The sequence below is a fragment of the Chelonoidis abingdonii genome, chromosome 2, assembly GCF_003597395.2.
Source record: "Chelonoidis abingdonii isolate Lonesome George chromosome 2, CheloAbing_2.0, whole genome shotgun sequence".
NCBI classification, from domain to species: domain Eukaryota; kingdom Metazoa; phylum Chordata; order Testudines; family Testudinidae; genus Chelonoidis; species Chelonoidis abingdonii.
In genome coordinates, this window is record NC_133770.1 from 189,876,160 (window position 1) to 189,904,060 (window position 27,901).

General features: G+C 38.4%; 1 long non-coding RNA gene across 3 annotated transcripts in view; it reads left to right on the forward strand.

Annotated features, from left to right (window-relative positions):
* LOC116822837 (uncharacterized) overlaps positions 1-27,901 on the forward strand; it is a 355,840-nt gene that overhangs the window by 4,986 nt on the left and 322,953 nt on the right. For all 3 annotated transcript variants that reach the window (XR_012655327.1, XR_012655326.1, XR_012655325.1), the window contains exon 2: positions 1,293-1,580. This is a non-coding gene — a long non-coding RNA (uncharacterized LOC116822837). The remainder of the gene's footprint in view (positions 1-1,292; positions 1,581-27,901) is intronic.

Sequence of the window (27,901 nt, forward strand, 5' to 3'; positions counted from 1 at the left end):
CCTTCTCTTCCCTCTCCCACTCCGCCACTCCCCCCCCCCCTTTATTTTTTCTCGTGCTGTTCTTTTTCTTCTCTGGGCATTCCTCTCACCCACCAATACCCACTACTCTCTGTCCTTCTCCTTTTTACTTCCTTTGCCCGAACTGTCCTCTGTACTTTTCCAGTCTCAGCTATGGTACCATTCTTCTCTCTCACTTCACTTGCGTCTCACGTACACCAAAAATCCCGCTCGACCGCGTGCTAGGGTCTCTTCCCAGAACATAGGCAGCAAGGTCGGCGCGGCGCACACATCACGTCAGGTGCAGGCTCCTTCCTCACTCCTCTCCCAATACCTCTCCACATAACTTCTCTTTTTACTCTCACACATATGTAGGCTCTCTTCATACACAGGACTCATTCCCAACTCCCCACACACGCACTTCCCCCCATCCAAGCCTCCTCTCCCTGCACTGGTGCCAGTTACTCCCATCCTCTCTCTATAGCATTCCTCATCTCTTCTCTCAGAGCGGTCAGTGGTGCACTGTGGGATACCGCCCGGAGGCCAATAACGTCGATTTCCGTCCACACTAACCGTAATCCGATATGTTAATATCGAATTTAGTGCTACTCCTCTCGTCGGGGTGGAATACAGAAATCGATTTAAAGAGCCCTTTATATCGATATAAAGGGCGTTGTAGTGTGGACGGGTACAGCGTTAAATCGATTTAACGTTCTTTAAATAGATTTAAACGTGTAGTGTAGACCAGGCCTTAGAAGGGGAAGGCTACTATGGACAAGGCTGTAGATTCTTCCCTGTCCCACCCCCTGCCCCAGTTTTGCAAGTGTGTCTGAGCATGTGCACTCCCTTACTTGTCACACTCTTCTAGATACTTTCTTACTTCCCATATCTTCCTAACTTCAGGCTTTTGAAATATTTTTGAGACCTTTTGAAGATCCTCTATGTCACTTTTCCCCTTAATGCTTTAGGGTTATCTAAGATATAAGAGTACTCATTGTGTAAAGAAATACCTATGCCTGTTTCAGAGGATATTGAAAGTACTAAATAATAATATCCAACTGGATTCTGTTTTAGTATTCCAACATGATGAAGTTTTCCAAGTTTAAGCAATCAGCAAATTTAAATGTAGAATATGAACAAATTGTCTGTTAAATAAAACAGCTGAAGTTATTCACATTAGACTGTAACTTTTTGATATTTATACTTGAGCCTCGAATGGTTCTGCAGAATTACTATATAGTATTATTGCTCATGTGTTTGTAACTAACACTCACTCATTAATTTTATCTGAATAGGTAAAGTGTGATTGTCAGAGAAGCATGATGGCTGCCAAAACACCTTACAGCAATAGGTGCCATATTGCATTTGCTCTTCAAATGGTGGAATACAGCTGCGGATACTTTAGTGGGGATTAACAGAGTGCAAACTAAAGACATCAAACATCATCATTTGGATTTATACATCTATTAATAAACTGATAAAACTGGTGGTAGTGGCTCTTGAAGAAATCAGAAAATATGGAAGGTGCTGTTGAAAATGGTCTGGAGGTCGTTTTGACAATGATATTCTACAATTAAAATAAGGTATGTTTGTTCTCTGGTCATTGCAAAAAATGTATATTTTTATCCATTGAAATATTAAGATTATGTTTTCATTGCAGACAAACTTGTATTCTTTCCATTTTCTTTTATAGCTATCAATACCATTATGTGGTGTAACTGAGAAAAAGGTCTCTAATTTTGCATGCAACATACATTTCTTGAATTTAGACAGAATACAGTAAGTTATTTATTTATGGACTGATTTTTTTTCGGAGGTATTGAATACCTACAAATCCCTTCGAAGTCAGTGGGAATTAGAAGTGCTGGGAATCCCTAAAATCAATCCACTAACTTTTAAGAAAAGACAGATTAAAAACTGTATAAACATATCATGACTGTGGGAAATGTAACAGAATGCTGTTTAAAGGGTCAATCCTGCATTGAATTCAGTCTCAAATCAGTGTGTTCTCTTTAAAATATATCAATTAAAAATACCACCGTCAAAAGAAACATTTTTACAGAAGTTAGGATCAATAGAATTTTTCATTAACAAAAATAAAATGAAAAGTTCTTTTCTTTTATTTATTTTTTTAGTTTGGATTTAAACATTCTTGTTCTACCATATTTATTTGTTTGCAATTCAGATCTTACAGCATTGTGGGAGTTGATGAGATCTGGGCAGTTGAACCTGACCCCATTCTCTTTTCGTCGTTCATACTGAGAGACAAGCAAAAATAAAGGTTTATGGAGAAAAAGTAAACTATTAAACATGGAATAACATCATGAATCAAAGATGTTAATGACATAGCTGGGGAACTCTATACTCTCTAAATGAATTATGACGTTTGGAAAGAGAATCATACGTTTTCAGTGGAAAAAGACTTGATATCAGTTTGATACCTGTTTCGTATGGAATGTATTTGCAGCATAGTACGAACAATATTAAAATAGCTGCTTTAGATGTATCCGTTCCCTCTCTGGCCTATACAAGATGTAAGGCAGACAAGTGTACATCATTTTAAGAAAAGTGTTGAGCTGGTTGGCCTAGTTTACAGCAAAATTAGAAGTCGTACAAATAATCATTGTTATCCTTTCCAACTGTGAAGAGAGACTTACAGTCTTCATGCTGATGGTAGGTGTTTTTTTGGTAAAGTAATACGGATATACTTTTTTATTTCTGTTTGCTTACTGAGGCTATGATCTTGCAAACTACTGAATGTCCTTAATATAGTTCTAGATTTTTACCCTTAAAATTTGTTTTCTGTGGACATTTTTTCTGGAACTTGGGACATCTTTAAATCAGCAGTATGGAAGTCTTTGTTTTCAAGTCTCACCACAAAGAAGTACTGCGCTGTTTGTAAAAAGATCTATGCTGCATGAAACTTTTGCCATTTAGCATCAACTCACAGCAAAAGCTCAGTCATTAAGTTATAAAAATTTTTAAAAACTTATTTTCAATGAAGATAAATTCTCTTCCTCATCAGTTGCTTACCCCTTACCCCTCTACATCTCTTTGCCTTTGTTCAAGTTAATTTTACTAGTTTTTCTAATAAATGGAAAATGTGATTTATTTTTTACATCTATTTGAAATCTGTTAGTTTGATAACTGGAGCAAAATTTATATAAATCTTTAAGAAGGGATGACTACTGTGCTTTACAATTATTTGAGTCTTTGGTGTTATTGAGGTTTCTTGCTGTCATGGTTTTCAGGACTTACAAAACAAATTACTATATTTTTTTTGTAATACTTTGATTTGCATTTGCATTACATTTCTTTTGTTAATATCTTAAGGACTGAAATAAGATTTAAGGATAAAAAATACAATTTATGTTGTCTCATATTACTTTGGACCACTTCCAGGAAAAATGAAAAGCAGGATTCAAAGAGAGAGAAAGAAAAAATACAATGGCTAGAGAATGCTTTTGATTACTTTGTTAAGTGAAATAAGGTCTCACATTACAGCTGAATAAAGTCTGGGAGAAAACCTTATGCTATAATGTTGTCTTCAGGTCCACCTCAGGTCTCATTATTCAGTGAGAACAGGTTGAATAATGAGAACATCGTAAGAAAAGCTTTTGACCCCACAAGGTTTGGTTGTAAGAAATACTCTTTTTCCACATTCTTTTTATTTCTTATTGACGTGAAAATGACCATGGGAATGACACAGAGCAACAGTTAGACGTGGAAGTTAGAGAAAAGAATATAAAAGGTATGCAAAGTGCTTTCACAGTCTGTCATGGATGGTTAAATTGTAATATTGAGCTTGATCACTGGGAAGAAAGGAAGGAAGAAACAGGGATTGCTGTAACTTATGTTCTGTAAGTACTTAAAGGTGTAGTGCAGTTGGATTTTATGGTGAATAGTGGCCATGCAGAGGAAGGGGAGAGATTGCCCTCTTCTGTAGGAAAAACCTTCAGATTGGGGCCCCACGGAAAGGAAAACTCAATGAGGTTCTGCTCCCTCCCCCTTCATTTCACTTCCTCCTTGAGCCATTCTCCCTATCCCCCAAAAGAATGAGTTCTCCAGTTCTTGCAGAAGAAAGGACCCGAGTTCTGCACAAATTCTCAGTGACTATTTGTCAGAGGGCCCTGTACCTTGTGCTAGCTCTGTGGGGCCTTTCTCATTTTCAGCAGCACGGCTTCAGTGGACTAAAGGTGCATGAGCCTCCTTCGCTAGTAGCTGCCCCCAACATAGCATTTGGGGAACAGCGAGAGTTTCCATGTTTAGACTATGAGGGCAACTTAATGCAACTTTGAAATTGAGATTCCTGGCCTCAAGGAGGGGTCTTTAGTAGCCCAGAGACTGGGTATTTAGGGCAGATAGTGCCTCTGAGGTGGTTGACCCCATATTTTACACTAGGAAAGTGGGGAGAAAGATGTATGGAAGGGCTCCTCTGCATGCAGATGCACAGAATGTAGTCTGGTTTATTGTCTTTAATTGTACAGATTTTTACATTCAACTTTGGTGCTAAAGAAAAGGCATCAATCCATTGTTTTTGTCTCTTATTTTGCTCAGTGCTGATTCATATTGACATCTGTTATAGTTCATAATTAGCTAAAATACAGTATTCTCTTCTTCCATTCAGAATCACCTCACTGGTTTGTCAATATATCTAGCATTCTTAAACTGAATTATTAGAATTTCATAGGATCAGTATAAATACTGGGCCTTGATCTTTGTGAAAAATTTATATTGACTTCATAAAGAGGATGGTTTGTGGCCCAGTAAATGCTGAACAGTGTTAGAAGGGAAGAGTTACTGTACCTAAATTATGTAGCCATGTTTTTTAAAAAAAGTAATACCGCTGTATTAGAGCTCTGGCTCAGACATATTGAGGGGCAGCATATTGCACAAGCAAAGCTTAGGCACCAGCATGCAAGTCACTTGCTTTAAAATGGTAAGTTATAGGTCAGGAAGGAGGTGAATAGTTATTGGAATACATTTATTTTCATCTTGCTCAATTTTTCATCTCAATTGTATTTATTTTTATATAACTGGGTGGTGTTTCCAACCCACCAGCAGACTCTATTCTGATCTTTTGTACTTAAATGGACATACTTTGAAATTTGCTGCGGACCTTCTGTGAAGCCTATGCTGTATGCTGTTGTGCTTGGTATCTTTCCCTTTTGTTTGATTAAAATGCATAGACATGTTTAGGTTTCTAGAGGGGACTGAGAACTCTGCCTTTTAACAAAGAATCAGATATAGCCACTCAGGGAGAAACTTTCCGCTGTATGGTTACAATGAGGCTGCAAGTGCAGATTCTATGTGTATAACTGTACACATTGTAGAGCACATTGCTAGGAAAATACCATATTTAATTACTGTACAGAAATAGAACACTTCAATCATTTGCCTTAAATCAGGATGATCTTGTTGAAAGTCTCACATGCAACTTTTCAAAATAGGTGAAATTAGATATAATTACAGTAAACATTTACATGTTGTGTGTATTTCTATGATTCAAAATGTCATCATCTCTTCTATTCATTTTATTGTCTGTCTTACAACATTATGTAATATTTGTAAAGATCTTGGTAGATGAAAGCACTATGCAAGTGCTGAATGGTAGCATGATAGTAATATTATTGTTTTGGATATAAACATGAGTATTTTCCATTGTGGAAATAATGAATCAGCGCTTTAGTATACCTAAGCAACTAGACACAGGAGTGTGAATTTTGCTAAATGTCTTTACACCTAAATGTAGTGTTGGAAACTAAGCCATGTGCTACAGTCATGCAAGCTATTTATTTAGCTAGAAGCACACTTCTGAATATCTAATTCGGGTTATGTTAAATGTCTCCAAATAAAAGATATTGTTAATACTGGTAATATATTTAACATGCAAAAAATATTTCAAACTATCAACCAAGCAAAAATGAAGAATTTTTTTTAACTCTTAATTTCTTTCTGTTCTGCAATATTGCCTTAGTCATCACAAGTATAAAACTTATAGCAGTCATAGATAGGTAATGCTGGTTGTAAGATGACACTTGAAGAGTTGATCTTCTATGGCTGTGTGCTCACACTTTTTTGCTGTATCTTCCTTTTTGTGTAGGAAGCATTCATTTAGCCTTTGAAGGATTAAAACAAGAAGCACTGAGGAATGCTTAGTGCCAATACAAAAATATAATTCTTTTAAAAATAGATTTTTGGGTAAAATTCAGAAGTGACAGTGACTTTGAGAGATAAGGTGGACCAACTTTTGTTGGTGAGAGAGACAAGCTTTTGAGCTGATACAGAGCTGAAGAAGAACTGTGTAAACTCGAAAGATTATCTTTCTCACAAACAGAACTTGGTCCAATAGAAGATATTACCTCTCTTGTGTCTCTCTAATATCCTGGGACTGACATGGTTACAACAACACTTCTTATTAGTTACTTACTCTCCTGAGTCCCATTTTCAAAAGTGACTTGGTCTCTTAGGCGCTTTGAATGAAATTTTACCCACAGAGACTTAAAATACTCCATGTTGTAGGAAAAATGTTTAAACTTGTAGTTTAACTAGTATGCCAAGGGTGGAAAAATAGTATCAACGTATCTATACACAGACAGGGAAACTGAAGCCCTCAGTTTTATTGGATCTCTTGTGACCCACCTTTCTTGACCTTTGATTGCAAAGGGATGGACAAGATAACCCAAGAGGTTCTCTTTAACTTTATCTTTGAGTATTTTATTAGAGATCTAAACAGGAAGCTACTCAATATTACTGCTAGTGTATTAATAATTTATGAAAATATGCTGTCTGACAAGCACTGATATGTTCAGTGCTGCAAAGACAAGCCATCCTGAGTAGATTTATAGTATGTGAATTGCTTAGTTTTGGTAGAGCTCTATTTGCATAATTTTAAGTGAACTTGTTTGAGTTTTCAAACCCATTAGTTCGTGGGACACTGTTTATTTTTTTCCATTCTACAAGCTGAGCACTTCTGTTATCTTGTGGGACTTCTTTTGGGGGAAAAGATATGGCTGATATGAAAGTAGGCATACTTATACCTCTGTGATCATTCAGGTGGATGTTTAAATGCAAATACCAAGAGGTGGGGTCACATAACTTTCTAAATATATTAATTCTAGTTCAGGCCACAGCTATTCTTGATGTCGCTGGAAACAACACTCTGTTTTATGGGAGAACCTGCTGTCTCATGGACATTATGCTTCATTCAGTCACTCAAGGATACATCCTGGTGTACATCAAGGTCTCTCAATTCAACCTTCTGGGATGAAAATCCTCTATAGAGGTCCTCCCTCCAACCATCTTTCCAGTATTCCTTTCTGTCACTTGATTCAAAAATAAATTAGGGTTTCTTTTTGACAAGGCATATAACAAAATTCGTATCCTCCTCCAACATCTCAGATGTACAAAGTGAATTGGCTGGTCCTGGATTTTCCTTTTCTTCTTCTGGATTATTTCCACTTTAGGAAGTGTCCAGATACTGGGGGAGTTTTTCCTTCTTGCTCTTCTACCTATAGGTAGGGGAAAAAAAAGAAAAAGACTCTGGTTCATTTAAGTGCTACTTCTATGTAGTTTAAACAAGAGCACTTTAAACAAGTCTCTTTAGTTAACTGTGAAATCTCGAGAGATGCAGAGTGAATACTATGATATCGGAATGGGGTGAGAATTAACCCTGTTTGCAATAAATTGTGTCTCTCAAAATTGTGCCATGAGAGTGCTTCAAATGGGAAAAGTTAGTGAAGTCCTTAAATAGCCATGATATGGTGTATAGCTATCTTGGGGTCAGTGGGATTGATCCCCATTTAGTGAATGAGAAAACTGTCATACAATGCTCTGAAAAAGGGAAAGTTCTTTCTTCCTTTTTTTTTTTTAAAGCGCTGTATGTTCTGAATGAAATTTGTTCTCTGAAATAACTCTGCTATCCTCAGCGAGGTTACACATGGGATAAAATTAGCCTCCTCTGTTTAATTTTGCAATACTATGTAGTGTAAGAAGGCCTTTAGATAAATGCTAACATTTCTCCTTCAGAAAATTCAATAATTTAATACTTTGGATATGTGCCACTGTTGGGCTTATAATCAATTTTTCCACTGTAAACAAGTACTAGCTTTAACACAGTGAAATTTGCTAAATTCATACATGCTGTAGGCAAGGATTTGTGTGGTCATTCACTGAGCAATTTTCAGAATTTGCTAACCTACTTTTGGTCAGAGTCCATGGGTCAGTACATACATATTCCCAATAACACAGTTGATGATGGATTCAGAATAACTAAGTTAAGGGATTTTGAAACATCAGTGCTTATTGTGTGTTTGGCTTCAATCTAAAGAGTCTGAAAAAGTATAGTAAAAGAGATTTTGTGTGTGTGAAGTTCATAAGTTTGAAAATGGGGCCTGATAAATAATTCATATCCTCACTGATGCAAACTAAATTTGCAAAGAAAAAAATTAGACATGTTTTTCTGGTGATTAACACTTTTCATGACAACACAATTTGGCACTATAATATAGACAGTAGCTCCCTTATTAGAAGCTCAGCACTCAGAACTGGGAATGATGGTCAGAAATGAGGTGCTTTGAGAGATCCATGTTTGGAGAATTTTGAGCGTTCCTGCTTGGCTGTACTTGATGTTCTCAATATCTCACTTTGTTGATCACTGAAATTCATTAAGATCACAAAACAGCTAGTGAAATACACTCATTTCTAAATTAAAAGTATGCTTCTTATCATGTAGGTGTGCTGCAGCTTCATGAAACACATGATTTTTATGGTCAGTCTTAATTCTAATCCATGCATTCTAGAGGTTATCAGTTTAAAGCTTCTCTTCTGTGCATGTTTAAAGATTATGTTCACATCTACTTGGTTTATCTGGATGAACTGACATTTCTTTCATACATTCTTTTTATCAATATCAAAACCTGACATTTGAAACTGTCATTCAACTTTATGTGTACCGGATGCATGAGAATTATTTTTGGTCTGTTGACTATCTGATTGTACAGCAAAAAACTTTTGTTGAAATCAAAATGAAGCTTTTGAACAATAGAATCTCTTGGTTTTGGTCATCTGAATGAAATTTAGGAAGTTCTGAAATATATAAATTTTCTGTATGCATTTCCTTATTATATAAACCCTGTGACCATCAGGTACAGTGCATTATGTTGTATGTGATCACATTGCTTTTAAAAAGTATAAAATGTTTCAATGAGAACAAAACCAGCAAAAATTTAAACCAGCTATCTTTATAACAAGCTGCATTACCAACTCAAATTATAATCCTATGCAATTTTTCATGCACATGCTACTTGAGATAATTTTAAAAGTTTGAATTTATAATTCAAAGTTGATCAGTTAAACTGCTTTTAAAACGTGCAGATAATTTTAGACACTCTTTTTCCCTTTTTTAAAAAAAAGTTTTTGTGGTTTAGGGCAATTTAGCATAGCTGCCAGAAATGGAAGGAGATTTCATCTAGAGTAGTCCAATTTCTTGAGGAAACACCAGGGTTGGAGAGCTAATACTATATGCCATTGCAAAGCTGGAATTTTCAGTTTTACATTGGTGTGTGGTATGACTTTTACTTCTAGCTCTAGCAGATTGCAAGACACCAGATATCCATGCCATTCTGGTTACCATCTTTCTTGAAATTCCAATATTTTATCAGCAGTATCTCAAGAAGAGCTATAGCAGAAACTGAAGCACTATACCTTCTTCTGAAAACATGAGATGTAAGTGTTTGGATGGTGAAGACAGGGATGACTTGTCTCGCAGTTTGGAATATACTGGCTGTTGGTGTAGCAGTGCAGTTGCATGTCATTTTCACTTGCAATATTTAAAGTCCAAAATTATTTCAGAGCTAGTAATGCTTAAAAAGGCTAACAGATATGTGAACAGAAAGGAGAAAAAGTTGACTTATTATGGGATATCTCCTGTTTGTTTTTGTTTGTTTCTAATTTCCCATGTTTTGTCTTTCTACTACTTTAAAAAAGTAAATGTAATTGTGACCTTGCCTCACACTGTGTGTCTATGAGGCTGCCCACAGTTCCCTTCTGAACATAAGACATAAATTATAGCGGGAAACAGTTGGTGATTCTATCTTCCAAAGAACTATGGTCACTTTGGTTTTTATCGTGGTCAGAGACCAGGTCTTGTGCACACTTTCTTTGCATGGCAGCAGATCAAGTTTTCCCAACAATGTGTTCATATAGGAAACGTAATATATTAAAACCAACAAAAACAAAACACCTCTTTCCTGCCCCTCACAATAACAATTTGTGTTTAGTTCTTGTTCACACTGCTTTTGGATCCTGTCGCAATATAAAATACAATATAAATGCCTAAACATTCAGGATTAACTAGAAATTCTCTATCAATTTTTTCCATTCAAATACCGCCTTTAAAACTCATGTTAATCCACCTAATTCATAAGAGCTTTTCTACACTCAGAAATTAAAACCAGTAACTGCAATGTTCCATTCAATTTCGTTTGGTCAAAGAGTTCAAACTTAGGTGGCTATATTTCGCTATACAGTGCCAAACACCTGTAATTGCCATTGACTTCACTAGTGACATGGGTCCTCAGCGCCTTTGAAAAATAGGCTACTTATGTGCTTAAAATTAGGCACCGATGCAGGGTCATTTTAATCATTGATACTAATCATGATTTAAATCAGCAAACTGGACCCTTGATTTAAATAATCAATTCTAATCATATTTAGCATTTGTACTTTTTAGTTATTTTTCCTAAAGAGAGGTTGAGTCTCACTGTTTGGTAATCATTTAAACCATGTTGATTTGCAACTAAATATAGTGTGTACACTAAATATCTTTTTGATAACCAGGAGCATACATTACTTCTATATACATTTATTTAAGTGATTAAATAGCTTAATTTACATATATTTAAAGTCTTTAATTTTTACTTATACTGTTAAAAATGGTGCATTTTTTACGTACTAGTTTTTTTACTTGTGACTTGTGTAAAGCTCTAATTGAATTCAAATCTCCATCCAAATTAAATACAACAAAGACAGCATTTTTATTAGTAACATAAAACTACCTTAAGTGTGCTGGATATAGAATGAAAAATAAGTTTTACATTTAAAATTTGCCATGGATCCACAGGTTCTGTTCTACACCTCAGCTTTTAAACAGTCTTTTGGAGGAACCCTTTCAGTGTGCCAGACCCCGAAAGGGTCTCACCCTTCCTTCAGGGTAGGCCATGCAGCTTCACAGCCTCTTAGACAGAGCCTTTGAGCTTCAGAGTCCAGCAAGTCCAAATGAGCTAGACCAGGGGTCGGCAGCCTTTCAGAAGTGCTGTGCTGAGTCTTCATTTATTCACTCTGATTTAAGGTTTTGCAGGCCAATCATACATTTTAATGTTTTTTAGAAGGTCTGTCTCTACAAGTCTATATATTATATAACTAAATGATCGTTGTATTGTAAAATAAACAAGGTTTTCAAAATGTTTAAGAAGCTTCATTTAAAATGTTGATCTTATGCTACCAGTCCACTCAGCCCGCTGCTGGTCTGGGGCTCTGTTCATCTAGGCCGGCAGTGGGCTGAGTGGGGCCTGCGGCCGGGACCCCAGCTGGGAAGGGTCTGGCAGCCAGAACCCCAGACCCGCTCAGCCCACTGCCACTCAGGGGTTTCATCCACTGGCTCCTGCCAGCCGGGATCCCGGCTGCCGGACCCGCTCAGCCCGCTGCCGGTCTGGAGTCCTGGCCCTGCCCACATACAGTGGGTACCTACCTTCTTCCTGGTTCTGGCCCATTCTTTTCCTCTCTATGCACTGAGCTGAGGGTGGGAGTGGATCGAGCACAGGGCTAGGGGTGAAAGGTCTGGCCAGGAGCTAAAATGAGGGAGGGGGCTCAGGGTTGGGGTAGGAGGTTTGGGTGTGGGGGCACTTACCTGGGCAGCTCCCATTTGGTGTGAGGGGTACAGGTGGGAATGTGAGTAGGGATGCAGGAGCTCCCATTTGGTGCTCAGGGTAGGGGTGGGGATGTGCAAGGTTGCATGGGATGTGGGGGGTTGCATGGGATGTGGGGGGTTGCAGATGTGGGGGGTGCAGGTGTCAGGGTAGGGGGACTGAGTATATGTGGTGGGTCAGAGTCAGGGCTGGGGTCATGGGTGGGGGTGAAGGAGTCAACAGAGGGCTGGGTGGTACAAGGCTCAGGGTAGGCGCCTGGGGTGTGTGTGGGAGGATGCAGGGCTCAGGGCAGAGGACTGGGTGTGTGTGTACGGGGGGTGGTCAGAGCTCAGGGCAGAAGGCTGGGTGACTGCCCCACCAGAATCCCCAACCCTCCCCCGCTCCTTGTCCCGACTACCCTCTCCTGGGACCCCACCCCCTATCTAAGCCTTCCTGCCCGTTGTCCCCTGATTGCCCCCCTAGGACCCTACCCCCTACCTGTCCCCTACTACCCCAACCCTTACCCACACCCTCGCACCCAGACAGAACCCCCTGGACTCTCATGTCCCATCCAACCGTTCCCCGCCCCCTGACAGGATCCCCCCAGAACTCTGGACCCATCCACCCCCCCCCACTCCCTGCCTGCCCCAACCCCTCTCCACAGTCCTACCTCCTGACAGCCCCGCCAGAACTCCCAACTCATCCAACCTCCCCAGCTCCTTGTCTCCTGACCACACCCTCCAGAGACCACCATCCAACCCACTCTGCTCCCTGTCCCCTGACTGCACCCACCCCTTACCCAACCCCTGGCCCCAAACCCCTTACCATGAGACTCCCCACTCATCCGGAGTCCTGCCTCCACGTGTGCGCGCATGCAGCTCTGCTCCACCCCTCAGAGCGCTGCGCACATGGCAGCAGGGCTCCGGATAAGTGGGGAGCATCTCCATCCCCATGGAGCCAAACGCTGCCCCGCGGGAGCACGCAGCCCCAGCCTCCAGAGTGCTGCACGGGCGGCGGCAGGGCGCCAGGGGAAGGCGGAGGAGGGGCTGGCGGCTTGCTGCACTCAGCCGGACGCTTCAGCCAGGGAGCACAGACCCTGCAGCTTGCCATGTCAGCAGGATTTTTAATAGCACGCGAAGTCCCAGCAGGCAGTCGCGTGCCATTAAAAAAGGGCTCGTGTGCTATCTTTGGCATGCGTGCCATAGGTTGCCAACCCCTGAGCTAGACTCTGGGTCAAGTGTCAGGAAGACTCTATTTAATGCCTACATAAAAGTGCATTCTTGTTGGTTGTTATAACCTTAATACATATTCTTCACAACTCAGAGATAGATGTAGGTTTCATTTTTAAAAGGTACACACTACACATTTTTAAAGTGATTTATTTTGAAAACTTTTCAGATTAGTTTTACAGCTATATCAGAAAGCAAATGATTGTTTGATTATTTCATTTACCAAAGGTAATTGAAGCAGATGTTTATGAAGTTATTGGGAGGTGAACTATCACCAATTCAATAGGTTAATCATTAATATTTGGAGGATTTTCTTGCCATGCTGTATTAGGAGGAGAACATCACCAGACAGACATTTTAAAATTGTTTTATTTAACTAAAACAACGTTATGTATTCTGGATTTTTTTCAACAGCAAATAGAATATTTTAACAAAACAAGCATATGAATTTTTGAATTTACTTAAACATTCAAGTTTTTTAAAATCAGGTTTGTTTTAGTTAAAATTGGTTTTAACTAAATTAGTTAAATGAAATATTTTTTTAAAAAAAATAAACAAAAATTAAATCTAATATGTCAGCCAGGTCAACATGAGAAGCTTAAAATATTGGTTTCTGCAGCTGCAACTCAGTTGTCTTCACCTTCATTTTCTTGTTTGTTCATAATCTGGAAAAGAAAAATAAGCTTTCCTGCTTTTTTTCAGATCCCAAATGATTTCTCAATTTTGGAATGAATTAGTCCAAAGAAAGAAAATATTCTTTCTACACTGTCAGAAGAAGCTATTGCTGTTAAAAGTGAGATTATCACTTCAACAGTCTCTGAATCCAAGTGCTTAAGTGACTTCCATCAGTTCACTGGTGTGACTTTCTTTAAAACATCATCAGCAAACATATTTCTTGAATGGTTCGCCCTTAGGTCTGACTGGGGTGTGAAAAAACACCCCCCTGAGCGCTGCAAGATGCAGCGCTGTAAAGTGTCAGTGTAATCAGGGCGGCAGCGCTGGGAACGCGGCTCCCAGCACTGCACGCTACACCCGTAAGGGATGTGGTTTACAAGCAGCGCTGGGAGAGCTCTCTCCCAGCGCTGCGGCTTTGACTACACTCACACTTCAAAGCGCTGCCGCGGCAGCGCTCCCGCAGCGCTGCCGGGGCAGCGCATTGAAATGTCTAATGTAGCCAAGCCCTTAAACGTTACATGAATATATTGTCTCATACTATAGACTTAGAATTTATAATCCCTATTCCATGATGATATCTTTGAGCTATAATGTATCTTAATTAAAATTATCTTTAGATAGATTTTTTTTCGTCAAAAAGCATTATATCAAAAAAATCCAATTTAAATAAAAAAAAACAATTTTTTTTTAAATCGTTGATTTGTATCCACCCTGCTCTGGGTAGAGACTTTTACATTCCCTAGTCAGTATTTGCAGTGACATCCCAAACAGCAGAGTGAATTGATTAGTCAACTAGAACTCAGCATTGGAAGACCTTAGGTTAGCACAGATAAACAAAAGCTAAAGCATAGACCATTCTGGTCAAGCCACAATTCACCAACTGTAGTGAACTCAATTTTTCAGGCTCTGTCTCCCTCTGACTTTCTTTCTGAGGCCTTGTCTACACTACAGGGGAAATTCAGTCTAACTACACAATTTGAGTTACTTGAATAGCGTAATTTAAATCAACGTATCTTAGATCTACTTACTGTTGTTTCCATACTACGTGATGTCAGTGGGAGACACTCTCCCGTCTACTCCCCCCTACTCTTCTCGATCCAATAGAGTACAGGAGTTGATGGGAGAGTGATCTGCTGTTGATTTAATGGGTCTTCACTAGACTTGCTAAACTGACCGCAGATGCATTGATCGCTGCTTGTTGATCCCCTGGTAAGTGTAAGAAAGCCCTGAGTCAGTTCCCGGATGAGAGAACCAGCTTCTTCCAGAGCTCAGACTTGTTCTCTGCTGGACACCTCTGTCCTTTGTTCTCCAGTGTAGGCCCATGTTGAGTTCACAACCCCCTTGGCTGGTGTGTCCAGCTGTTGAGTGTTGATTCCTGAGTCATTGGAACTTGCATTGTCTCTATGGACTCTTTGTTGGTCTGGGTCAGTTTTAGCCAGTTCATTAATGACTCTATTTATTGCAGACAGGGTAGTGACATGCCTACATCTCTGAGTCTGCCCTGAGAGGAAGTAATCCTTTCTGGGTAGCAATGCAAAGAATAAGGGAAAACTGAGGCAGACATAGAACTCATGAAAATACTGCAGAAAGTTCCCACTTTGTCTCAAAACTAACAAAGGAAAGTATTGTCAGTAGTTAATGAATTGAACTGATTGTTTCTGTTTGCTATGTATTTCAAGATTTTAGAGCTATTAGATTTCATTTTTATTTATAGATTGGAAGATGAAAACAAGATTTCCTGCTTTACCAAATCCCATCTGGTTTCTTAACTTTGAATTACGATACTGTGATTTGAATAAACTGAAATGAACAAAATATTTTCTTTGCACTGCAGAAGAGGCTACCGCTGTCAAAAGCTGGTTTAGCACTTCAACAAACTGGGGTTCCACATGGTTAGCCAGTGTCTGCCACCAGCTCTTTGTGTTTGCTGTCAAGTTTCTCAGTCATAGTGTTTTAATATATTTTTATTTAATTTAAATGATTTGAATAGATTATAGTAAGCTTAAGTTTTAACATAGGTTGGTTGTCATTTCAAATTTAATTTTAAATAGGTTTACTTTTAAAAATCTGTATTTAAAAAAACAAATGTAACTAAAAATATGGTGTGTTTTTTTGTTTGCTTATTTTTTTAAAATCATGGATTATTATCTACCTTGCACCAAACATTGAAAATGATCACCTTAAATTACAAGTGTCATGGAGTAAAGACTTTCTTCCACTGTGTTTTATATAGCACCCAGTGCACTATCAGTTTCTTCCATTTTGCCTTAGAGAATGCTGATAAGTGTTCTGTTTTGACCCTGTCAAATGTCAACTTCTCCAGAAAACCCAAAAACCAACAAGTAAATAAGTATATTGCCTATTTTTCTCAGAAAAGACTCTCCTACCCTGCAAAAAATATAATCGAAAGGGATAGTAATTGTATTTAGTCGTGATCAGGGACATATGGAAAGAATACTGCCATAATCAACTGTTAAATATTTAATCTCAGTTCCTAGGTACATGACTAATTCTTCACCGCCACCCCTCTCCAAACATGAACAAAACAATAAGGCACATCTGAAGCATAGCTATGACAAGTTTTATGAAAATAGTTAAGTTTTGCACCTGGTATTTACAGCCAGATTAAAAAATAATAATTTCCTGTGGTGGTTTTGATGGAGTTCTGGACCCCATCCAATGGCACAAATAGAATTTTCATAAAGAGAGGGCCCAGAGCTCTCCCCCTGTCACTTCCCCCAGTCCAGTACTGAGCGCTCTCACACTGCCTTTTGCACCCAGACCCATAACCCCACCCCACTCCACGCACCCAGCTCCGTACACCCTCTTCTCCTGCTGCCCTGCCCCGAGTTCTGACTCAGAGAGGCAGTCAGGCTGAAGAGCACCATCCCCACCAGGGACTAGGCCATATTGGGAGCCCCAATTACCATCCTCTTCCTGTGTCTCCATGTCTCCAGGAAGCACAAGAAGCCCTAAACCAATCCTCTTGGGGACTGGAGGTTCCTGGTGCCCCATGTTCCACTTTTCCCCAGGGTAGCACTGTCAATTTTTGGGGGACATATTCCTGGAGGTTTCATCACAGGACATAATCTTTAATTGAAGATTAACCTTTAATTTCTGGAGGGTTGCCAACCTACCCCGGGGGCTGGGGTGCCTGGTGCCCAGTGGTGCCAGAAGGACTGTGAAAGGTACGGAAGCCAGGCAGGTAATTAGGGTCACAATGTCACTCAAATTTGGCCTAGCCATGCCTCCATGATGCCAATAGGGAAGGGGCTCCACTTTTATGCCACTCAGCTTTGATATGGTCCAAAGGGGCTGGGAATTGGGCCCCCTGCATGCCCCCAAGTTGCACCCCTGACCCATCATATTAAATAGTGCACTGTGTGGTATTTTGAGTACTCAGAGGAGAGGTTCTGATGTGTATAGTGTTAAGTGTTATGGATTACAGACAGCATGGGTAGTGCATGTGTCTGAGACATGGGTAGTGCATGTGTCAGATGATACACAGCAAAAACAGAAGCATTCATGGACTCATTTCAGAACATTTTACAGAAAGCTAGGAATTAGTGTCTAATTGCTTAGTTCCTCAACGCTGCAATGCAGCTCATTTGGAATAATCCCTGCTTTGCATTCCGAAGCAAAGGACAGTATAACCAAGAAGAGGAATATGGGGGAAGAGGCCACTTGCTGATGGAAGCGGCCAACTTCCCCTCCAAGTGATTAAGCAGCCACCAGTCAACATGTAGAGATGGCAGCTCAACATGTAGACATGGCAGCTCAACCTGTACCTTCTGTGCAAAGTTTGTGGGTGTAACGGATCATAGTTGTGTAAAGAAGATCTGATGGAAGCTGACAAATATCTGATATACATATTTAAAGAGAAAAGATGATGGCATCTGGACATATGGCCACTGAGTTGTCTGTGTGATCAGGGAATAACTAGAAGGATCATATGACTGAGTACTCTAATGTGTTGCTTTCACATGGCAAAAATGGTTTATCAGATGTAACTGGTAAACTAATGGAAGCTGCTGGGTGCCTGGTGTGGGCACAACTGTAGGGCAGGAGAGAGGCTGAGAGGGGTGCAGAGGATCATTGATGGGGATGAGAGAAGGAGTGGGTAGAATAATAGCTCCCTCTGGGTGTAGTGGTGGATAAGGAGAGTCCAGGGAGGGAGACAACAAGTTGGGGAGGTATATTGCTGATCTGGGGAAGGTGAGAAGCCCAGGAGGCAGTGAGATGGGGAGGAGGAGTCAAGACAATAATAGGAAATGTATAGTAGTAATAGTAATTTGCCTTTCTTAGGGGCTAGGAGCGAGGGTAAGTGGAGTCTCCTTCTGAGCAGCCAGAGAGAGGTTTGCATTTTTGTGTGAAATGAAGGGCTGACTTTTCAAACTGAAATTATCTCTCACAAATAGCCGTGAGAGGAGTGTTTAAAAAAAATAATCAAGGAACAGATTAAAAAACACGGTTTGATTTTAAAATCTCATGATTTGTGGGGCCAGTCTCATGATTTTTTATCTCTTGAGGCTGGCAATACTGAGCAAGGTATCTGTCTGATGCTTGTACATGCCCACTCTGTAACCCTGTCCAGGGTGGATTGATTTTAAATCAAAGTTCATTAAATCACCAATTTTAATCAAGAGTTAAATCAGAAAACAGGAAATCCTGATTTAAATGGTCAATTTTAATCATGTTTTGCTTTTTAGTTATTTTTCTCCTTGGTTGTTAACCATTAAAACTTGTTGCTTTGCAACTAAATATAGCCTTTACACTACTTTGCGGCTTTTAAAAAAATTTTTTTTTGCTAACAAGAAGTATATTTATACACATTTTAAGCAATTATATAGTTTAATTTATATTCAGATCTTTAATTTTTACTTTTTTATTGTTAGAAATTGATGAGTCATGCATTTCTTATTTACTAGATGAGGATTTTTTTTAAACTTGTGATTTATGTTAAGCTCTCTTTGGATGAAAATTAAATTAAAATGCACAAAAATAGTATTTAATTTTTTGTATTAAGTAGTCCTACCTTAAAGGTCCTGGATACATAAGGAAAAAAAGTTTATCAAATATGTTTTTGTATTTAAAACTAACTGATTTACTAAACAAATGAAGTAGTATCTGTATCTACTGTATTGAATGGATTGGTTCTGGTCACCGTGTCTGAAGAATTTTAAAACTAGTTCATCTCATCCTCATACCTAGTTTTCATTCATAGATTGGAAAAGGGAAAAAAAAAGTTTGTTTGAATGAACTAGTAATTGAACTAAACTAATTGACTATGCTGAAGAAAATATTCTCTCTGCACTTGCATAAGAGACCACTGATATCAAAAACTGGTTTAGCACTTCAAAAACTCTAGTTCCGACTGTTTCAAACCACTGACATCACTGGTTACTTTCTTTAAAACTTGGCATCAAACAAGTACTGCTTAATATTTTTTTTAAATTTAATTTAAATGATTTTAAGAGATAAGTTTGTCTTAACATAGGCATTCAATTTCAAATTTAATTTTAAATACATTTACTTAACCCCCCCGTATTTAATTTAAATAACAATTTCAATAAAAACTATTTATTTTTTTAAATTTTTTATCCACTCTGCTGTTCATATAGGCAAGAGCACTCTCTTTTCTGAATAATAGATATTGGGGTAACTGTGTGGTGAATGGGACAAAGTAGTTACTTGTCAGGAAACATGCCTGGAAGTAGTTTTGCTTTCAAGAGCTACATGGGTATTTTGTGCATCTCTGTATTGAATTAGGCCCTCTGTCTCTAAATAAAATTTGAATGTTCTCATTTACAGTTATCATATCTATTATGCTCTTAAAGTATTTGATGTATCTGTTTCACTGAAGTTTGACCTAATACCCTTCCTTTTTGATCTTAAAAAAATAGCACATTGAGAACATTGATGTGAGGAGTTGGGTGTCTGAACTTCCTCACTGGTGTCTAGGTCTCCACTTTCAGTTTATCAGTAATTATGGACCTGGCAGAGGAAGTAGGTGGATAAGCCTAACAGCTAATTATTTAGTTTTTCTTAAAAAAAAACAAAAAAATAAAAAAAAAACTGTATGGATAATGGCTGCTGTTAAAATTATTACCAAAAGTGCATGCTGCAGTCCTTGCATAGGGAAAACTTCCCTATGCTCCATTATTTTGTGAAACTTAAAATCAATGAAAGTTTTTTGCAAGGCAATTTTATCCTTAGTAAGAGGTCTTTATGGGATTAAAACCCTGAAATTCACGTAAGAAGGTAACAGTACAAAAATGCCAGGCAAATGACTATGTTTACTGAAAATGATGTTCTGTTTAATGGTTCACATCTCTGAATCTCTCTCTTTAGGAGAACTTGCACAGTGTAGAAAGCCAGTTATATTTAAGTGAAACTCTGTCCCTAAATTATGTCTGGTTCTTCTGCCAGGTTAATGCTAATTAGTTTAATACACCACTCATAAAAGATATTATAGTTGAGTCAATGAGTAGGTAAGAAATCGGGCACCGACTTGCAATGAAGAAATATTACTTCTATTAAAAACCCACATTCAACCTGGGAGGTCAGTATACAACCATGATTTTTGTTACTATTCAATTAATACAAAAGAAAACATTGAAAAAGTTAGCTTGCAAGCAAGGTAAAGCTTTCAAGAGAGTATACTATACTAAGTGAAAAACCAAGCAGGAATATTTGGTTTAAACTGGAATCAAGGCTGAAAATACCTATAACCTCTTAAAGTTTTAAAAACCTTATTAGAACATGTGTTACCTTAACACAAAACCATGCCCACAGCATAAAAAAATCAGGTAATATAGAATTAAGGTTAAATTTAACAGACAGCGAAACATTTGGAAGTATAGACACTCAAAATTAAAGTAGCTAAGCAACCACAACCATCTCTGCCTGTGGAGAAACATTAAAATAGTGGCTATATTGGAAAGCAAGTCTTGATCATAACTATAGCATGGTTATTGCTACTCTGTAATCTTAGTTAAAACTACTACTATAGTGCAGTAGAGTAGAGGTCCCCAAACTGTGGGGCGTGGAGGAATGTTTGGGGGGACGCAGCTGGGGCCTGGGCCAGCCCCCATGTGGGGCAGAGAGGGAACGCCACCCAGCTCCGCTTCTGGCCCCGGCCCTGTACCCAGGGCCCTGGCTGCCAGCCCCAGCCTCGGCCCCCTTACACCTGTCCATGTCCTCCCCCCCCGCACCTCTGCGAGCCACAGCCCCACTCTAGGCCTCAGTGGCAGGGGAGGCACAGATGGGGTAAGGGGGGGGTGCAACCCTGAAAAGTTTGGGGACCACTGCATTAGAGGATGTAACATTTTAGAGAACTAATGTAGACATGAGTTTGTTGTGATACTGCTTTTTATCTTACTAGTTCTAATGCTATACTTGAATATTAACAATATCCCATGAAACTGACATGTAGCACGACAAGCAAATAAATAGTCAGTAGCTTGACATCTTAATTATCCACTGAACTCTTTGCTATCTGCCAGTATCTGAATGGTAACAAACATTCATTAATCGTCTGAGATTTCTAGAGTAAATGTATCCTGTTTTCTCCTGTGACATTTAAAAGTAGAATAATTCTAAAGTGAATTGAGGATGTGTTGCGATAGTTTTGCTTGACAAAACAACATTTATTTACAAAATGTTCTGGTTGCAGACTTTAGAGCATAAACAATATAAGAACAATTACAAAAATTTTAACTGAATTACATTCATAATGTAGTCTCACTTGCCCTACCACGTGAGTAGTACTGACCTTTGCACACTTCTACACCATTTCAACTCTCTCTCTTCTGGAAAGCTTGAGGGCCAGGAGGGACTATTATGGTCACCTAGTCTGACCTCCTGTATATCACAGGCCATAGAACTTCTTCAAAATAATTCCTAGAACATGTCTTTTAGAAAAACATCCAATTTTGATTTAAAAATTGTCAGTGATGGAGAATCTACCATTACCGTGGGTAAATTGTTCCAATGGTTCGTTTCTGTCACTGTTAAAAATGTATGCCTTATTTGCAGTCTGAATTTGTCTAGCTTCAACTTCCAGCCATTGGATTGTGTTATACTTTTCTCTCTTAGATTTAAGAGCCAATTATAAAGTATTTGTTCCCCGTGTAGGTACTTAGAGACTGTAATCAAGTCACCACTTGACCTTCTCTTTGTTTAGCTAAATGGATTGATCTCCTTGTGTCTATCACTATAAGGCATTTTTTCAAATCCTTTAATCATTCTTGTGTCTCTTCTCTGAAATGTCTCCAATTTATCAATATCCTTCTTGAATCGTGGGCACCAGAATTGGACACGGTATTCCAGCAGTGGTAAAATAACCTCTCCACTCCTACTTGAGATTCCCCTGTTTATCCATCCCAGGATCACATTAGCTCTTTTGGCCACACTGTCGTGCTGGGAGCTCATGTTCAACTGATCATCCACCACAACCCCCAAATATTTTTTCATAGTCACTCCTTCCCAAGATAACGTCCCCTATCCTGCAAGTATTCTTTGTTCTTAGATGCTTGCGATTAGCTATATTAGACATACATTGTTTGCTTGCACCCAGTTTACCTAGCAACCTAGATCCCTTTGAATCAGTGACCTGTCCCCGACATTATTTACTGCTCCCCCAAATTTTGTGTCATCTGCAAACTTTATCAGTGATGATTTTAGGTTTTCTTTCAGGTCATTGATAAAGATGTTAAATAGCATAGGACCAAGAATTGATCCCTGCAGGATACCATTGGAAACAGACCTGCTTGATAACAATTCCCAGTTTAGTTACATTTTGAGACCTATCAGTTAGCCAGTTTTTAATCCATTTAATGTGTGCTATGTTAATTTTATATAGTTCTATTTTTTTAATCAAAATGTCATGTGGTACAAATTTAAGTGCCTTACAGAAGTCTTTTATGACAATACTATTACCTTTATCAATCAAACTTGTAATCTGATAAAAAAATCATATTAATTTGATAGGCTCTGTCTTCCGTTAACCCACGTTGATTTGCAATAATTATAGTACCCTTTAGTTCTTCATTAATCGAGTCCTGTATTACCCACTTCTTTATCTTGCAGTGTGAGACTGACAAGCCTATAATTATCCAGGTAATCCAATTTACCTATTTTAGAAATTGGCACATTAGCTTTCTTCCAATCTTCTGGAACTTCCTCAGTGCTCTAATACTTACTGAAAATCAATGGCCTAGCGAGCTCCTTGGGCAGCTCTTGTAAAACTCTTGGATGCAACTTAGTTGGATCTGCTGATTTTAAAAATGTCTAACTTCAGTACACTTAAATTAATTAATATCAACTTCCCCTTTCTCCATTTGTTATACAGTATTATTTTTAATTTGTAAAGATGCTCTAAACTAGTTTTTTTTTTTAAAAACCAGTACAACCTTCTTTCTCTGTTTTTGAGCACCTAGTAAGGTGTTCTTAAATGATTCCCAATTATCATTCACATTTTTCTAATTAAATTCTTTCTCACAACTGCTTTGGCTCATAATTGTTTTCAGCTTTATGAAATTGGCCCTATTAAAGTACCAAGTATATATATTTCTGGTTGGGACTTTATTTTGCTTGCACATTTAAAAAATGTGATGAAGTCATGATCACCTATGCCTAAGCTACTGTTAATTTTTAGTTCTGTGATCAATTCTTCTTTGTCTGTTAGGACAACGTCTAATATAGAATTCCCCAGTGTTAATTGCAACATTTTTTGAATTCGGAAACTGTGATCAATTAGGTTTAGGAATTCCAAAAATGTTTTAGTACTGGCAGCATGAGACCTCCAGCATATGTCACTCAAATGAACATCCCCTATGAGTGTGCAACTTTTTTTCTTATACGTCAAAAAGTGTGTAAGAAAGTGGTCATCCTCTTTCCTCATGTGGTTAGGTGGTCTGTAGCTGACACCAACTAGTACCCCATGTTGTGATTTATCTGTTAGGATATTGATTCATAAGCATTCAAGGTCATTGTCTTCAGTGTTAGCAGTGACTCGGAAACATGTAATGCCATTTTTGACATACAGTGCCACTCTCCTGCCCTTTTGCCTTCTTCATTCTTCCTAAATAGGTTATAACCATTTGTTTTAACATTCCAGAATCATCCCACCAGGTTTCAGTAATACTAGCTAGATTTAATAAATATGTAAGTAAATGAGCAATTCCAATGCCTCTTGTTTATTACCCAGGCTCCTAGTCTTGAAGGACAAGAGACTCTGACTTTGAAGAAGAGTGAAAAAGTCAGTTCAAGAATCAAGAGCCGTCATTGAAAATATGCTGCTGAAAGCTGCCTTGCATTTAAATCAATGGTCTGTTAGTTCAAAATCCTAAGCTGATTTCAAATATCTCTGTATCACACAAGCAGAAAGGAGGTTTCCCAGGTCATCAATTCTTTGCAAAATACACCAGCTAAATAGTTAGGATCCACATTCTGCATCAGTTGAAGTTTGTGAGTCATCTTCAGGTGCAGTTACATATAGAGCATGTATTAACAGTAACCTAACCTCAAGCTGACCAAGGCATTGGTAAATGTAATAAGGTGAGCCTCCAAAAGAGGGAAAGATTGTAACCTTCTTGTCAAGAGTGAATGAGGAAAAAGCATGCTTTGTCATTGCTGCTACCTGGATTTCAAAGGCAGCTAGGAATCCAATAAGCTCCAATCCTTCCTTCCAACTCCAGGATTTCAAAACTGAGAAGTGAGAGCTTTGCAAAAGATTAACCTCAGGAAGGCAACCAGAGTCCTGACAAATACTGCTTGGAGAGATGCTAGAATCTTGCTTCCTTGAAGGGCATGTACAAACATAAAGGGCCCACCAGCCTATTCTGTACATCTGTTTACATGCTAATGGAAAGCTGGTAAGTCAGTGATTGCTTCTCTTGTTTTAGAATTAAGGTCCTAGAAAGTTTAGGCCATAAAGTTAACTTATCTTGACACCTGCTCCATATTGTAGTTCTTGCATTACCACAAATGCATTTGTGGATCTTTACAGTGTGTCTCAAAATCACTTGGGATTTAGTTAAATATTTACAGTAGTGAGGCAGCTATAATCATTAAAAAAAAAAAAAAAACACCGCTGCAATCGTCACTGTAACAGCCCAAATATCTAACAAATGTCGGGGAAGTTTATTTTAAGGCTTAACAATATTGACCATGTCCTCATTTAATGAGACACTTGCTAGTCAGTCTCTCTCTCTCTCTCTCTCTCTCTCTAGTGTAGTAGCTCCATGAATTGAACTCCCATTGGTTCAAATGGGTTTTTCTGTTCATAGAAGGGCTGCAGAATAGCTCTCAGTTAGGATATGTTTTATTTACTTGAGTTCTGTTTGCTATTTAGCTTTTTATTCATTTGCAATTATAGTTGGTTGCCAAAATAATTGAAAAACCATAGAACAAATGAGCAGTGTCTTTCTGAATTTGCTTGTCCCCTTGGACTGATGATGTTCTTCTTCCAGAGACTTTTTTTTAAATTTTACCTAAAAATTCAGATACAGTAGCATAATTTTATTAAGATCAAATTGTTCTACACTGTTTTAGTGTAATTTTGAAAGTGTATAAAGGACTGGTTTTAGGATGCTGAAATTCCTAACAGATGTTCAGTTATGTTTTCAACAGTTTAGCGTAAAGAATAAAGGAATTATATGTCTGTAAACCTTTTTCTTTCTGTTTGTTTAATTAATTACTTTCATTTAAATAGCACAGAGGTTTAACGTTCCAAATGGGGTAGATAAGCAGGAAAAAAAGGCAGACAAAGATACATATTTAGTGCATGCAGAGTGTGGTAATTCACTTATTGATAATGCTTTAACATTGCCAGTGAAGACGTGCGCTTAGTGTGTGAACACAGTAACTTTGCAATGATCATATTTTAATTGTCCTACTTTCACTTCTTCTTAAATTTTTAATAAAGCAGGCTTGAGGAAGTGAAGGATTACAGTACTTTTGTTCTTAGAGAGAAGTGTGCAACAGACAGCTTGAGTGTGCATGTGTGTAAATATGGGATCTGGTACCTGCATCTGTTTTACTTTGATTTAGGAGAAAGCAATGCAAGAGACTACTGCTGGTGATTTGAATAACACTCTGTGTCAAATCCAGCAGATCACGTATGAGCAGCTTTCATGCGACCAAACATGAGGTGTTTTCCAGTGATATAGGACATACTTGAGTTCTGGAAATAAAAACATGACTGGTTTAAACTTTAGCTACATAAGCAGTATCTATTATGGATTACATTGAAATAAAATAAACTTAGCTATGTTTACATGGCATTTTAAAAGTATGTATTGTATAATACATTTTCTGTTTGATTTTCATCCTTTGAGAAACTAGTGTTGAAGTTTGTCATATTGTAGTAGAAGCTCACTAATTTTCATGTAGGTAATCTGCAGTCCCACAAAAGCACTGGTGGTCTTTCCCCATTTTTCAGCAAAGATTATTAGCAGAAAACTAGTGAAGTTTCCCATTATTAAGTTTTCATTTATTTTATATAAATATACTACAGTGCATTGACTAAGAAGTACATATAACAACTTAAATTTGTCAACATAAATGAACAAAGTGTATTTTCTAATCCACTATCCATGACTTCTTAAAATCTTGTTTGTTTAATAATTGGTAAAAAATTATCTGCAATGTGGTGTTCAATATGATGTCAACACTGCAGTATTATATATATAATATGTATTGTTTATTTACAGTGAACGGCAAAGTTAGGCTTGTTCATAATAAAATATATTGGGTATCAGAGCTCATCCAAAGAGGTATTTCATTCATTCGTGTGGTGGTGTTTTTTTTTTATTATTCATCCATCTGGGGAGGGCTGGGGAGCAGAACCTGTCTGCTGGTGGAGCAAAGCATGTCTCCTGACAGCTCTTGACATATTTTATTAGTCAGTGGTGTAGGAAGCTTGGAAAAACCTTTCCATTTGGTGCTTGACATTTTAAAATAATAATTTAGCTATATTTGTTTTACTGTTTTTCTTTGACACTGTTGAAATAGAAGAATAGATCATGGCTTCATGCTACTTCTCAGCCCTAATGCTCAGCTCCCAGCATAACTTGTATACTCCAAGACTAATATCTCCATGTTGCAGGCCTTTATAAAGGCAATGGATGTGTTCAGAATTTTCATTGGAGAGCATGATGGATTGCATTGCAGCAAGCTACTCTTTCCTCTGTAGAAGTAATCCTGTAAAGGAGAGGGTTTCTAAGAAGTTGACAGCTCTTGATAGCTGTATAGAAACTCTGCATATTAGACCACTGGAGTGGTGCGGAAAGTGAAAGGAAAATCTTGAGCAATATACCAAAGGTTCTTAGCACTGGTAGGTAGGATCAACTGTTTGAAGAACAAGAGCCAATCCAACAATGTGAGATTGCTGGAGTGGGATTCTGCAAAAATACTAGCCTTCATAGTGAACTTATTACTTGTTAAGTGAATGTTAAAATGTTGAAAATCATCGATGTTCTATTGTTAATAGCCTTTTAGAATCCAAGGATTTTGTGACCATATATTGAAACATTGTGCTTACTAAGAGAGGCAGTTGGAAGAATAACATTTTCTAGTCTTAATCCTATGAGGATGTAAACTGAACTTAAGAAATTCTTTGTTATAGGAGTTTTGACTTCAGTTCTCTACCCAGTTAAGCTGAAAGTCCAGGGCAGGAAATTGCTTTTTAGAAATGTGATCTAGTGGTGTCCTTCCGAAAAAGCTTAAACCATAAGTCTCTCTATGGCTCTGATAATGATGGCATGGTTACCTGACTGGTATTCTATTCAAGTTTTATATTACATGTATCACTATGGTATCTTAGTAACTATTGTTACTTGCAACACTAGCCAGTGGTTTTTGGACTCGTATATTGCACAGAGCTAACGATCGCCCAGCTGGAGCCCGAACCTGCACTCCAACCACCTGCCCCAGGCTCAGCCCGGAGCCCCCTCCCACACTCTGAACTCTTTGGCCCTAGCCCCCTGTCCCAGCCTAGTGAAAGTGAGTGAGGGTGTGGGAGAGTGAACGATGGAGGGAGGGGGGCTGGAGTGAGCAAGGTGAGGCTTGAAGAAGAGTTGGGGAAGGGGC